General features: G+C 48.0%; 1 non-coding gene across 1 annotated transcript; it reads right to left on the bottom strand.

Moving 5' to 3' along the window:
• Positions 1–9,298: 9,298 nt before the first annotated feature.
• LOC122914834 lies at positions 9,299–9,401 on the bottom strand. The gene has a single exon (XR_006385904.1). It is a non-coding gene; the product is annotated as a U6 spliceosomal RNA (small nuclear RNA).
• Between the last annotated feature and the right edge of the window lie 6,066 nt (positions 9,402–15,467).

The raw sequence follows: 15,467 nt of genomic DNA, 5'->3' as shown, positions 1-15,467 counted from the left end.
TTGATGCAGCTCTATGTGTATTTGTATTTAGTTGCTATTTTTTTAATTGAGTATTGTATTTAGTTATTTTTTTAATTGAATTTTTTTATTGAGGGAAACAAGATTTCCCACCATAACCATTTTTTAGTGTATTTAGTGTTCACTACACTCACATTTATGTGCAAACAATCTCCTTTCGTGACCAGCTTATTTCACTCAGCATAATGTCTTCAGGGTTCATCCACGTTGCAGCACATGGTAGAGTTCACTTTCTTTTTAAGGCTGAGCCATATTCCATACAATAGACGACATTTTGCTTATTCATTTCATCTATTGACGGACTCTTGGAGTCTTCTTCCGCCCTTTCGCTGTTGCGAATAATGCTGTTATGAACGTGAGTATATAAATATATCTCTTTGAGACCCTAATTTCAATTCTTTTGGAGATACACCCAAAAGTAGAATTGCTGGATGATAAGATAAATCTATTTTTAATTTTTTAAGGAAACGCAGCCATACTGTTTTCCATAGCAATGGCACCATTTTACATTCTCACTAACAGCACACAAGGGTTCCGATTTCTCCACATTTTTGCCAACAAAAATGGGGTTCTTTTTTTTTTTCTTTTTAATAGTAGCTATTCTGATAGGTGTGAAGTATCTGGTGTGTGTGTGTGTGGTTTTTTTTAAAGATTTTATTTATTTATTTGAGAGATCACAAGTAGGCAGAGAGGTAGGCAGAGAGAGGGGGAAAAGCTCTGTTCAGGCTCCCCACTGAACAGAGAGCACGATACGGGGTTCCATCCCAGGACCCTGAGATCATGACCTGAGCCAAAGGCAGAGGCGTAATCCACTGAGCTACCCAGGCTCCCCTGGTGTTTTCATTATAGTTTAGTTTTGAGTGTTTTCTAATTACCATTACAATTCCATTTTTGGTTCATAAGTTACTATTTTTAAATATTTAGTTGGTTATTTTTAATAGTATAAGCACCTTCAAACCTCCCACTATGAAACGAAGTCTAGGACTGTGCAATAACCCAAGCAACCATTTGCCTCCACCCTCATCCAAACTCTGCCCATCCCACTCGTTCCCGCACCCAAGGCAACCCACTTGAACTCCCTCTGCCCTGGTCTTCTTTCCATGTGGTTTTCTTGTATCTACATGTGCTGTTGTTTTTTTTAAATTTTGTTTTATCATATGAAAAGGATACCATGCTGAATGTCCTATGTGGGGGCGGACATTTCATTTCATATTACATTACAGTGATTCTCCTAATTGCCATATGTTGCTGTAGTTCATTTGTTTGACCACCATTATTTCCTTGTGGGACTATATCCACTTTTTATCCACTTGCTCTTCTGCTGATGGCCCTTGGGTTCTCCCCACTTCTTGTAAACATTCTTGTAGATGTGTCTGTTCGGGTGTGAAAGCTCCTCCTGGGACAGTTCTTAGGCATGGAATTTCTCAGTCGGAACTTAGGTGATGCCACCAAATGTTTTCCAAAGTGGTTACGTCGATTGACATTCGCCAGCTGTGGGTCCCTGGGGTGGATTTAATGATTTCTTCCTATAGCCTCTTGATTTTTGCTTAATATATTTTGAGTTAATGTTATTAAGTACAACATATTTAAAATTGCTGTTTTTGTGACTCAAACCCTCCCTTATGGAGTGACGCTTTCCATCCCTACAGATCCTTTCTATCTTATCTGATGATAACATAGCTCCCCTAGATTTCTTCTGCTTAGTATTTTTATTTTTGCCTGAGAAGTTATCTTCCATCCTGTTACTTTCAATCTATACACATCCCTCCCCAGGCTTTACCAGTCTCTAGGACGTGTATCTGGATCCTTAAAACCCGAGTCACCCTTCTTTTAACCGCTACGTTCAGCTCATTTAACTCATTACGATTGGTGTATGGGGCCCATCTGTCATATTTGAATGACAATTTGGATGGCTATAAATTTCTAGATTCTAAATTCTTTTCCTTCAATACTTTGAAAATATTACTTCGTTGTCTTCTTTATTCTCGTTGCCTCGCATGTCATATGCTCTTTCCTCTCTCCGTAATCTCTGAGAGTCTTAAAATTCAAGATGGTGTATGTAGATGTGAGTTATTCCTTTTCCTTCTTTCTTTCTTTCTTTCTATCTTTCTTTCTTCTTGAGCATGTGTATGTGTGTGTGCGTGCGCACGTGTGTGCGTGTGTGTGTATGTGTGTGCGTGTGTGTGCATGCACATGTGTGTGTATGTGTGTGTGTGTGTGTTTTAAAGGCGGACGGCCACGTGCAGCGCCTTGTTTGGCCGTGTCTGGACTCTTGGAAGCCTGGCTACCCCATATTCTCCTACATATGGGTCTTGAGAGTTCGTCTGGAGGTTCTACTGAGGACCACTCATTTACCCTTGACTGAAGACTGGTCCTTCTCTATCGGGGAAGCTTGTCCTCTTCAACCAAGCATGCAGCTTTGGGAAGGATGCACACGGAGCAGTGAGGGAGGAAGGGGACGCGTACCTAGCCATTCAGATCAGCCAATTCAACCCCAGTGACCAATGGGGTGACAGACGTCACAACCAGATCGACCTCACACCCTCCTTTTTCTCCGTTAGGCACTCTTTGGGCTTTATTCTGTATGACTCCAGGAGATTTATCCCCATTATTTCTTCAAATTTTTTCTCCCTCCATGTTTATGTTCCTCTCTAGAATCCCTGTTATTTATATTTTAGCATCTTTACTTCTACTTTCCATATCGCCTTGCTTTTCTTGTGTGGTTTTCTTTAGTCTTTCCTCTTAGAAGATTATTTTCAGTCTGGTCTTCTGATTTCCCTGCTTGTTTGTTTTTTAAAGTAGATTTTATTTACTTATTTATTTGAGAGAGAGCAAGCAAGAGAGAGCATGAGCAGGGGGAGGGGGAGGGAGAAGCAGAAGCCCCTGCAGAGCTCGATCCCAGGACCCTGGGATCAGGACCTGCGCTGAGGGCAGACCCTTAACTGGCTGAGCCACCCAGGCGCCCCATGATTTCCCTGTTTCATGCCTAAGACATATCCCTTCTGTTTGCTATCCCATCTGTTGTGTTCGTTACTTCAACTCAGGCTGACTTCTCCAGAAGGCTGAAAGTGCAGCTGACCATACCAGAAACTTCCCTCACAAGGAAGCCAGTGGCTAACACTTCAGCAATAGCCCCCACGGGCCATGGCAGCGAGGCTGTTTTCCCACCAGTGCACAGCTGTCGTTGTTGGAGGAGGCCGCTCCTGGGGGCGTTAGCTTCCCACCTGCCTGTGCCAGTGGGTAGAGCAGTCTTCGGGAGCCAGGTAAGGCAGAGAATCGCAGTTGGTGGCCGCTGAAATCTGGCCAGCACGGATCTGTTGTGAGCCCAGGGGATATGTGTGGGGTTTGCAGAGCGCTTGTCTCGGCAACAGGAAGACCATGAATGCAAAACCCTGAGTGCGGGTGGAAGATGCTTTCCGAAGCTGAGGCTAATTCCTTGGGATCTGAAGGAGAGATGGCCTAGTGGCCACACTTGGCCAATCTCCCAAAGCCCCTCGTTGCACAGGCCCCTCAGGTGTGGCCTCTTGTCTGCCGGCCCCTTTACTAAAAGGCTTTAGTAAAATGTTTAAATATGACCTCTGCTGCCTTCAATATATGAAGAAGCTGAACTGGCATCGGGCTTCTTACTGTGTGGCTGGAGGTGTATGGCCAGCAACTGACCCTTAGTCGTTGTCCAGATGTCCCCCAGGGAAGTGACCTGCCTTGAAGGACACTGGATTTTGCCTTCACTCAAAGTCCAACCACCTCCCCTGCCCCGTATTTGAAGAACATGCGAGGGAAGGTGGACATTGGCTCGGTGGGAGCCAGGGTCTGGATCAGCAGTGTAACGGCAAGTCAGGCCAGCGGCCGCGGCTCCCAGTTCGAGCCATGTGGCCACAGCACCAGAGTCCACTGGTCCCACCGAAGGCAGGGGTGCTGCGGTGGAGCAAAGCCGCTGTCCCAGGCTGTCCCTTGAGGGCCAGGAGTCACAGCAGGTTTTTTTTTCAGTTATTGTTGTGATGGAGTCTGCGGCTGCTAAAATGTGTCTGGTCTGCAACCCTTGCTGGCTCCCAGTGAGGGGCCAAGCATCAGCAACTTTTCCTTACCAGTCCCGGGTGTTCAGCAGGGACATAGTCCCAGCTCTCACTGTGTTCTCATTAATTCTTGCATGAGAACAGCGCTCCCTTTCCTCCTGCGGCGGGGGGGATGCACTGTGGTTCCAACTCTGCGACCTGGGCCCAGAGCCCACACGAGGTGGCTGACTCCATATTCTGTCGACATTTCTAGAAGCTACCAGCAGGGGTCACAATCAGCACGCTCAATCGGCAAGTCAGCGCCTACCCCTGGCCTGCAGCACCCAAGCCATCCGCCCCAACTAGGATCCGCCAAGGGCAAGAGCAGTGCAAGCCCCGCACCCCGCAGAGAGTCACCTACCAAGGCCTGATCCGTCCCCTTCCCTCCAACACATACAAAATGGAGGATATGCTTGGAGAAAGGTGGGGAGCTGCCCTCATCTTTGAGTTTTCTAGTACCCTATCAGGGTGCTGGGGGACTCAGAGCAGTATCTGTGCCGCCAGGAACCCTGTTTCAGAAAATGGCACGGGATTCAGGAGGCCACGGGGCCACGTAGAACAGGTGGAGGGGCGCGGCCTCAGAACTCTAAAGGCGTGTTCTCCCCAGAGGCCTCCTCTGCCTGCTCTTTCAAGTGTTTCCCTGCTAGATATTGCTGCAGCTTTCAGACTCTTACTTCCCTTGCCGCCCGCCCTTGGCTTGTCTCCAAAGCCTCCGAGTGCTTTCCTCTCCCATAATTAAGCATTTTGGTAATCAAGGTCTGCCTTATCAAACCATCTGTGGCCACGCGTAGCTTTGTGAGAGAGGGCCTGTGCAGAGGTCCTCTGCTTTCTTGGTTCTCTGTGTTCCAGACACTTTTTGGGAACCTCCCGCCCTACCCCCAGCTGTCTCCTCCCCAATCCCCAAAGCAGAGCATGTGCTGGCTTGGAAGCAATTTTACTTTTCCTAGTGTCTTCCAGAGCAGAAGCACAGAAAAGGGAAAGGACAGCGGTCTGAGGAAAGGGAGGTAATGCGGTGTGTCCATGCTGGACAGGGACACATGAAATATAGAAGGTACAGGGCTTGGGAGGCCAGGCTAAAGGATTCTGACAACACTCACTCTCTCTCTCTCTCTTCCTTCAAGATTTATTATATTTATTTGAGAAAAAGAGAGAGCACGAGTGGGAGGGGCAGAGGGACAGGGAGAAAGAATCTCAAGCAAACTACATGTTGAATACAGAGCCCCACGCAGGGCTCGATCCCAGGACCCTGAGATCATGACCCGAGCCGAAGGCAGACGCTTAACCAATGGAGCCATCCAGGCTCCCCCCAAGGGAATCTTTTGGGATGGCAGAATCTGGTAATTCAGGTCTGAGAAGGGGAGACAGGTGTTGCAGGAAGGGTTGGGACCCAGCTTAGCCTGAGGACAGGCCCTGAGCAAGGCAGACTGTCTTTCCAGGGTGTTGGGACTTCAGAGAAATGGCCATCAAGGAAGGACTTGGACTCATCCCAGCCCCGTGAGTGAGGAAGGCCATCCCATCCTATGCCAGGGCAAGGACATGTAGACCAAAAGAACATAAGAGTTTATCACCAACAGAAGGAAGGAGTTTCCAGATGAACGTCAGGAAGAATGAAAGTGACTCCAGAGAAGAGAACTACAAGGCAAGAAGGAAAGGTGGTGATGTGGGACTTGGGGGGGGGGTGCGGGGGCTCTTAAAAAGTTAGAGTACCGGAGAACAGGACCCTTAAGAACAGAGAGGGGTAGTAATATGGTGTTCTAAAGGCTCTGTATAGTTTGAGGGGAGACAGCTCCTCGAGTAAGCTTTGACTTTGTTAATGCACTTGTTGAAGTGTTAAGGGTAATCTCCAAAAAAAAAAAAAAAAAAATAGAAAATGCGTGTATAACTCCCAAGCCAGGAGAAAGAAAAGGCATTAAAAGGTCAATCATGAAAAAGGAAAGCAAGGAAGGAGAAAAACAATAGGAAGCAGGACAAATAGAAGGCATTAGCTGTAGAGAATAGAAACTGCTCTGTTTTTTTGTTTGTTTGTTTTTAAGGAAAAAAGGAATTTTGTAGACCATTTTAGGTGGCACATTTGGATGTTAATTATATGTGTCAGCTTGACTGGGCTAAGGGATACACAGAGAGGTTTTATTTCTGGGTGAGTCTTTTTCTGGAAGAGATTAGCATTTAGATCGGCAGACTGAGTAAAGAAGGTCCCGCTGCCTGAAGATATTTGCCAAGTCTTGTCAGATCAAGGGCTAGGATCCAAAATCTATAAAGAACTTACCAAACTAACATCCAAAAGAAACAAAAAATCCAGTCAAGAAATGGGCAGAAGACATGAACAGACACTTCTCCAAACATACAAATGGCCATTAGACACGTGAAAAAAATGCTCAACATCAGTGGGCATCAGGGAGACTCAAATCAAAACCACAGTGAGATACCAGCTCACAACATTCAGAATGGCTAAAATGAACAAGTCAGGAAACGACAGGTGCTGGCGAGGATGGGAAAGAAGGGGAGCCTCCTGCACTGTTGGCGGGAATGCAGCTGGTGCAGCCACTCTGGAAAACAGCATGGAGGTTCCTCAAAAAGTTGAAAATAGAGCTGCCCTATGACCCAGCAATCGCACTACTGGGTATTTACCCCAAAGACACAAATGGAGTGATCCAAAGGGGCACATGCACCCCAGTGTTTATAGCAGCGATGGCCACAATAGCCAACTATGGAAAGAGCCCAGATGTCCATCAGCAGACAAGTGGATAAAGAAGATGTGGTGTATACATACAATGGAATATTACTCAGCCATCAAAAAGAATGAAATCTTGCCATTTGCAGCGATGTGGGTGGAACTAGAGGGTATTACGCTGAGCAAAGTAAGTCTGTCAGAGAAAGACAGATATCACACGATTTCACTCATTTGTGGAATTTAAGAAACAAAATTAATGAAAAGGGAAGGAAAAATAAGATGAAAATTGGAGGGAGGCAAACTGTAAGAGATGCTGAGCTCTGGGAAACAAACTGAAGGTTTCTGGAGGACCAGAGGGTGGGGGAAGGGATACCTGGAGGATGGGCATTAAGGAGGGCACGTGATGTAATGTGCTCTACAAGCGACATGCAACTGATGAATCACTAAATTCTACCAATGAAATTAATTTTAAAAATTAAAAATTCAAAGTAACCTTTTTTAATAAAAAAAGGAGGTTCCCCTCCCCAATGCTGATGGACATCAGCCAATCTGTTGAGGACCTGAAGAGAGAAGAAGGTGGAGGAAGGGTGAATTTGCTCTCTGAGCTGGGACATCCATCTTCTCCTGCCTTGGACATCGGCTCTCCTCAGGCCTTCAGACCTGGATTGGGACTTACACTGTCGGTTCCCCGGTCCTTGGGCTTCAGACTTCTACTGAGTCACACCATGGGCTCTGCCGGGTCTCCAACTCACAGATGGCAGACTGGGGGACTTTTCAGCCTCCATAATCGTGTACACCAGTTCCTATAACAAACTTCTCTTACCTGTGGGTAGATGCTGTTGGTTCTGTTTCCCTGAAGAAGCCTGACTAATACGCTCATGGAATGGCAGGAGGGCCAGAGAACCAGTCTCCCAGGTGCCACAGCCAGGAGAAGCACCGGCTTGAAGCTTCCAAGTGGGCTCTGTTGGGGAAGCACTGCTCCTGGGGGTGTCTCGCAGGGCTGGCCCAGGACCTCAGCGTCCACACCCGACCTCTCTCTCTTCTGGAAGGTCACCAAGTGTTAGCACTTGCATTCAACATCATTGCTTCTAGTTTCCTTAGAGCTTTTGTTTTCCTTTGAAATAGATGATCCATTTTTATCAGATGTAATGGGTGTAATTACACGGTTTTCTTATTTCTTTGTGTTATGAATTATGTCAATAGGCTCTCCACCTGTATTATTCTTTTGATATGCTGCCAGATTTGATTTGATTTGTTTGTTTGTATTTTAAGTCATCTCCGTGCCCAGCATGGAGCCCAACGAGGGGCTTGAACTCATGACCATGAAATCAAGACCTGAGCTGAGATCACAAGTCAGACGCTTAAACAGACTGAGCCACCCAAGCACCCTGATTTGGTACTTTATTTAGAGGGTCTGCAATTATATTATTTATAACTGAGATTCATTTTTGCAGCATTATCGGATTTGGTCATTACCATTTTATTAACATCATGTAACGTGTCGGAGTGCTTACCGTCTTTCCCTCTGATCTGGAAGAGTGTAAACAGCGTTCGAATGATCTGCTATTTAAAGGTGAGTTAGAACCATCTGGGTCTGGTGCCTTTTTTGATAGTTGAAAGAATAACCACAACAAAGATTTATATTGTGTTTATTTTTGTTAGAGATTTTATGTATTTTTTTTTGGTGAGAAAGAGAGAGCACGAGATGGGGAGAGGAACAGAGGGAGAGGGAGAAGCAGACTCCCCACTGAGCAGGGAGCCCCACATGGGGCTCAGTCCCAGGACATTGGGATCACGAGCAGAGCAGAAGCAGACGCTTAACCGACTGAGCCACCCGGGCGCCTCTACACTGTTGAGATTCGGAAAACTCATAGTAGCTCTTCAAAACAACTCTAAGAGGAAGACAGTGGTTACAGGCCTGGGAAATGGCAGACCCTTCAAGAAAACAGAAGAAAATGAGCTTTTTACTAGTTCCTCAAGCGAGTGAAAGAGTTTCTAGACTTGCCTCAGTTCTCATGCTGGACATTTTGGTTACTTGTGTAATCATCGTACCCAATGCTTGACCTATCTTAGCATGAACTTAGTGTGTATTTCATAAGAGAAGAAGATAAACTTCCTGGGATACAAGAACCAGCTTCTAAGATAACATGGTGAGCAACAGGAATTTGTTTAAGTTTTAACAAGTTTAGTTAGTGAAGCAGTTTACAATCTTATAAATGGAGCCAAAATTTCTTTGACTTTTTTTTTTTTTTTTTTGCCGTCACCATCTTTGATCATCTTTCCAATCTCTTATTTAGTTGTTAATCTATTCACGAACTCAAATTGTTTCAAGGTCAATCTTGGTATTTCACACTATTCTAGGAAGCTATTAATTTCCTCTGGATTTTCCAGCTGGTTGTCCTACTTTTTCTGAAAACAGTCTCTAGTGATTACTTTGATTTCTTCCCGATCTGTGATAATGTACCCGTACCCATCCTCTTTCTCGAGCCCATGTATCTTTAAGGGGTTTTGTTTTTGTTTTTTACTATGACTGTTTTATTTAATCATTTTTGTTTACAAAAATATGGAACACTTCACCAATTTGCTGTGTCATCCCTGCGTGGGAGCCACACCCATCTTCTCTGTATCCTTCTAGTTTTAGTTCCAGTTTTAGCATATACTTTAACTTTTGGGTTTTTTAAAAAGATTTATTTGTTTATTTTACAGGGGTAGGACAGAGAGAGAGAGGGAGAGAGAGAACCTTTTTTTTTAAAGATTTTATTTATTTATTTGACAGAGAGAGAGAGAGAGAGCGAGCACAAGCAGGCAGAGCAGCAGGTAGAGGGAGAGGGAGAAGCAGGCTCTCCGCTGAGCAGGGAGCCGGATGCAGGGCTTGATCCCAGGGACCTGAGCCCAACGCAGCTGCTTTACCTGACTGAGCCACCCACGTGCCCTGGAGAGAGAGAATCTTAAGCAGACTCTGTGCCAAGTGCGGAGCCCAACATGAGGCTTGATCTCATGATCCTGAGATCACCGCCCGAGCTAAAAGCAAGAGTCGGCGCTCCGCCAGCTGTCCCACCGAGGTGCCCAGCGCTGTAAGTTTCTTCCTGACGACGATTCATACAAAGGAGCGCACAAGTAGTAAGTACACAGCTCAATATATTTTCACTATGTGAGCAAACACTCCTGTATCCAGCACCCAGATGAAGAAATAAAACATTCCCAGCCCAGCTCCCCTCATTGCCCCGCCTTGATCCTTTTCAGTCTCTACCTCCAGAAACACATTGATTTTGGATGGCATAAATTACTTTTTTAAAAAAATATTTAATTTATTTATTTGACAGAGAGAGAAAAAGAGATATCACAAGTAGGCAGAGGCAGTCAGAGAGAGAGAGGGAGAAATAGGCTCCCCGCTGAGCAGAGGGCCCAAGGCGGGGCTCGATCCCAGGACCCTGAGATCATGACCTGAGCCAAAGGCAGAGGTTTAACCCACTGAGCCACCCAGGGGCCCTGGCATAAATTACTTTTGCCTGTTTTTGTAGTAAAGGAAGCAATGTGTGCAGTTTTATGTGTGACTTCTGTGCTGGGCCTCCAGGAGTCATCCGTGGTTTTCACTCCCTCCTGTGAATATCCACCACTTTCCCATTCGGCTGTTGATGGACATTTGGATCGTTCCCGGTTTGGGACGGCTATAAATAGTGCTGCTCTGAACATTCCTGTTCATGGTTTTGGCTGAACATACATACATTTTTCTGTTGCTAAGCTGACATATTTTTGCTCTCTCTTTTTAAACAAAGTTTTATAATAGGCATTTTCAAACATCCTCAAGAGTAGAGGGCATAGGGAGCTCCCTAGAACCCATCCCCCAACTTCGATAACCATCGCGTTGGGCCCCCTGCCTTGTAAGTCCCCACTCCCCACAGTTTTCTTTTCTTCTCTCCTTTTTTTTTTTAAAGATTTTATTTATTTATTTGACAGAGAGAGAGAGAGAGCACAAGCAGAGGGAGCAGAGGCAAAGGGAGAGGGAGAAGGAGCCTCTTTGCTGAGCAGGGAGCAGGACACATGGCTCGGTCCCGGGACCCTGGGATGGTGACCTGAGCCGAGGCAGACGCTTCACTGACTGAGCCCCCGCCAGGTGCTCCTTTCTTTAGTTTTCAGTGTTGGAGGAACTTAAACCAAACCCCAGATCGCATCCCATCTTCCCGATTATACCCACCAGAATGCACACACCCTGTGCATAATGTATGTACGTGCATACTGCGTGTTTCTCTAGCAGAGAAGGGTATTGTTTTTCTTTTTTTTTTTTTTAAGATTTTATTTTATTTATTTGAGAGAGAGAGACAGTGAGAGAGAGCATGAGCGAGGAGAAGGTCAGAGGGAGAAGCAGACTCCCGGGTATTGTTTTTCTTAATGTAACCATCATGCCCGTATCATTGTGTCTTGATTTCCTCACCCAATAGTCTGTGTTCAGATTGCTCTGATGCTCTTAAGTATGTTTTTTTTTATCCTGCTTGCACGAGGGTCCGAACAGGGTCTACACTGATTCCTGCGAACGTCTCTGTGTCTCTTTCATCCACCACAGCCCCTTCTCACCTCTTCTTATGCCTTTTATTTTGGCCAACGGAGCTGGACCGCTCCGTGGACCGCCCACGCCGGATCTAGCCCATTGCACCCTCGAGTCGCGGTCTAAGGTGGGCTGAGGCCGCCGGTTTCTCACGGAGGCTGCTAGGGACAGGCAGAAGCTATCATTTTGGAAAGAACACCTCTCAGGTGATGCTTCGGTTTCACATCAGGGGGTGGTTCTGTGTTTCATGATGTGAAAACTGACCCGTGGGTTCAGGAGTTGTTAGCAAGGTGCATGGGGGTAAGGTCCCCTACCAAGCTTCACGGGATGGTTTTAGCGCTGTTTGTGGACGGTATTCGCCTACATCCTACATGAATGAGGCATTGCACATGGTGGTTTTTCAAATGAGATCATTCGTTCTGTATTCTTAGCTGGAATTTCTCTAAAACGAAAAGCTTTTCATTATCTGCTATTTGAGTACCTGAAATATAAGTATAGGAGTGGCAAGAAAAATCTTGATTTTTTTTCTACTTTCTTTTCTTTTCTCTTCTTCTTTCTTCTTCTTCTTCCTCCTCTTCTTCTCCTTCTCTTTCTTCTTCTTCTTCTTCTTTTTGCACCAATTTCAGCATAAATATTTGGTGCCCATGCCAGCCAGATCCCTGTCAGGAGAGGGAAACTGTCCCAGCTACTTTAACAGTGAGAAATCATCTGAAGAAACGTTAAACAAGGTCTGTAAGAGTCGAGAAGGCAAAAGAGTGAACACTGAGCTATCACAGGGCAGCCGGGGAAGCAACTGGCACCCCCATAGCTGAGGAAACTAGGGGAAGAGTCTGAGATGATTAGACTTCAGAAGCGGGTGGGAGGGGCCCCCAGGAGAGCTGCCCCGCTGAGCCTCAAGTTTGGGGGAAACCCCCCAGCAGCCTCTCAAGGCAGAGACTAGGGGCTGGAATCCCGACCCTGCATTGCCAGCGCCAGGCCCAAGCAACTTACTCTGACGTGATCAAGTTTTAAAAGTATTATTATGGACTCATGACTTTTTAAAAATGTATTAGAACCCATGGATATTTTTGATGCTAAAATCCATCCTGTCTCTGGCTGGTGGCAGTCCCTTAAAGGTGTGTCCTCTGTCAATCTGACAAGACCCCACAGTGTTTCATTCCCTGCTACCGAGTCTGACAAGAGATTTCAGGCTTATTTTGCATATTTCCTGTCCCAGACCCAGAGTTAGCCTTTCTCCAAAGAACCCTGGTTCCTTTTAGCAGGGAGTGTCCTCTTAAGACTGTAGTCTGAGTGTCGCTCATTTCTATTGGGTTGTCTCTGCTTCGAGGTCTTTGCAGTGGACAGAACTAAGAAGAATGTATTTCTTTCAAAATAAGAAAATGGATTATGGGGGTGCCTGGCTGGCAAGCCTGTAGAGGGTGCCACTCTTGATCTCGGGGTCATGAGTTCAAGCCCCACATAGGGTGTAGAGCCTACTTAAACAAATATCCAAAATTATGACTTCATACTGATATTTGTAATTCAAAAGTAAGATTACAGGATTGTACATAATTTTAAGATTTATATCTGTTATGCAAAAAAATTTTGGCTTCAGATAACATTAACATAATTACTTATTAGCAACGTAAACATATATGTTAAAGTAGCTACTCCACTCTCAGTGCTAACAATAAGACTATTGAACGCATTTAAGATTTCTTAAATTTAGTTAATTTCTCTTTTTTTCCTAAGATTTCATCTATCTATTAGAGAGAGAGACAAAGCAGGGGGAGCAGCAGGCAGAAGGAGAGGGGAAAACAGGCTGCCCATCGTGCAGGGAGCCGATGCGGGCCTCGATCCCAGGATCCCAACATCATGACCTGAGCCAAAGGAAGATGATTAACCAGCTGAGAACACCCAGGTGCCCCAGATTTAATTAATTTCGTAATGGTTATTTTTATTCTGAGTAGATACCCCAGTAGGAGTCCAAGGTCAAAATGATGTATTGATGAATGAGTCTAGATGGGAACGGGAGCTGCTCCTTTCCTGGCTCCGAGAGGGCTGGAGAGCAGGGACACCCCCATAGCCGTGAGTGCACAGCACCCGGAGCTCGGGTTTTAATACTGCCTTCGCCCAAAGGAGCCGTTGCTTTGGGGAAATGACTGATCCCAGGACTAGGGCAGAGCATGTGCAGCCGGGCCTGGAGGACTTGCCGTACCAGAGAGTAAGGACAGGCTTAAAGAAGGATGGACACATCAAAAGGACGCCAAAGCCAGCTTCCAGGGGCTCCTGCTGGCAAAACCTGGGAAATCTGAGGTGGGGGCTTTTCTCCCCAGCTGGGAGCCAGGGAGGTGGGCTTGGTGGGGGGTTCGGGAACACACCCAGGAGCAGTGGACAAGCTGGGGGAGACCTGGCCCAGTGACGCAGGAGAGAAAGGGAATTTGATGTTCCTCCTGCTGCCATACACCCCACCCTCCTCTGGGAAACAGTCCCCTCTGGTCCCTTGACTCTGATACCCCAGAGGCTTGACAGCTCAGAGGCAGCCCCTCGCCCTGCTCTGGCAGCTCCTTCTGCCACCGGAGCCGAGCCCTTCCTGAGGATGCCCGCTGGGACGGGTGGGAGCCTCGCTCCTTGGCACGGCGGCGGGCTTGGCACTGAGGGGCACCAGGATGGTATCTTGGGGGCAGACAGGTAAGAACTGTGCCCCGCCAGGCTGCGCTCGGAGGGCAGTCCGGAGGGCACGTTTTCCCATTGCGCTGGGATCCCTGGTTAGCAAGGACCTGCCTGAGCCCCCAGGATACGAAGTGTGGTGAAGGTTGCTGAGTTCAGCAAGTCCCCTTCCGAAGGGGGCAAGTCCTGATCCTGTGGGCTTGGCAGACGTTCACCCGAAAGTGGGGAAACACAGAAACTGGCCATTAACTGCCAGGGGGAGCCACAGGCTGGGTATGGCTGCTGGGACTTGACAGGGTTGGGAGGTCCTGGGAAGAGTGTGGGCCCAACCCAGAGGAGAGCGCTAGAGCAAGGAGGGCGGGCAGCCCGCCCCGGCCAGCGCCCAGCTCAAGCCTGCTTCGGAACCATGCCCAGAGGGGCCACCCCAAGAGCTGAGCTGGGCAGGGAGTGGAGAAGGGGTCCTGGGTGGCCCCTGGGACTTCTTAGCGAGGGTGCCATGTGCACCGATGGCAGAGGGAGATGCTGGCAAGCGGCTGAACGGGCTTCTGTGAATGAAGGTTGGGGTCTCTGGAGCCCTTGAGGGGCCAGGCGCCACGTGGACGGGCACTGGCTAGGCCCCCCTCCCCAGTCCTGCTCATGTCGGATGTTGCCGTAGCTACAAGGCTGCCCAACCCATCAGACGCCCAGGAACCCAGGCCAGCTGTCTGCTCTGCTCCTTATCCTGGGGCCCGCCACCAGCTGATGCTCAGTAAATTCATGTCGAAGTAACAGAAGGGTGAATGTCAAGTGTGCTTTACACCAGTCCTGGAAGCCTGAGATCATGTCCCGCTTTGCAAAGAACGTGGAGACTCTGTGGGAAGTTGCCCGAGGTCAGACAGTTCGTCAGTGGAAAAGCAGCCCTGATGGTTCCTGCCCAGCTGGCTGGCTCCCCAGCCTGGCTAAGAGCTCACCAACCCTCACCCCACCCTGCACGGCTGAAGTGCTGCCCCAGCTGGCGAGGGTCTGGGCAAGTATTGCTGGTGGGGCCCCATGATGAGCCGCAGAGCGGGGACTCGCCCTCTCCTGGATTCTGCCCACCTCAGGCCTTAAAGGACTCGGTGGTCCCCAGCCTCTACCTCCTGGGGGGCCAAGCTGACTCCTTGCTGCCTTCCGGCCCCAGCCAGGTGGGCGGACAGCCTGGGAGGGGGCGAGTGAACATCAGGGCTGGGAAGGGGTCAGCAGCCGGGACGAGGAGGGGAGGCAGACAGCACCAACCTGGGGGGCTTCCTGGAGGGGCCCCGGAGTGCCACTAGAAGACTTTCCCGTTCCCTGGCTCACCACTTACGAAGTCAGTTACTGGGGTCAGAGTTAGAAGACATCATGGGCTAAACCCGATCAGTATGACGCTGGTCCACTGTGCTCCACGCAAGGCCTCGTTTCCGGGTCTGACGGTGGCAATGACCTCCCCAGGGACGTCTGCCCGCAGAGGGTGAGGCTGAGCTCTGACAGTCCAGCCGGGGCTGGAGCCACACCAGCCAGACCACGCACCCCACCA

Source organism: Neovison vison, chromosome 7 (assembly GCF_020171115.1).
Source record: "Neovison vison isolate M4711 chromosome 7, ASM_NN_V1, whole genome shotgun sequence".
Classification (NCBI taxonomy): domain Eukaryota; kingdom Metazoa; phylum Chordata; class Mammalia; order Carnivora; family Mustelidae; genus Neogale; species Neogale vison.
Note: the sequence above shows the minus strand (reverse complement) of the source record. Positions and strands in the feature narration are given on the sequence as shown.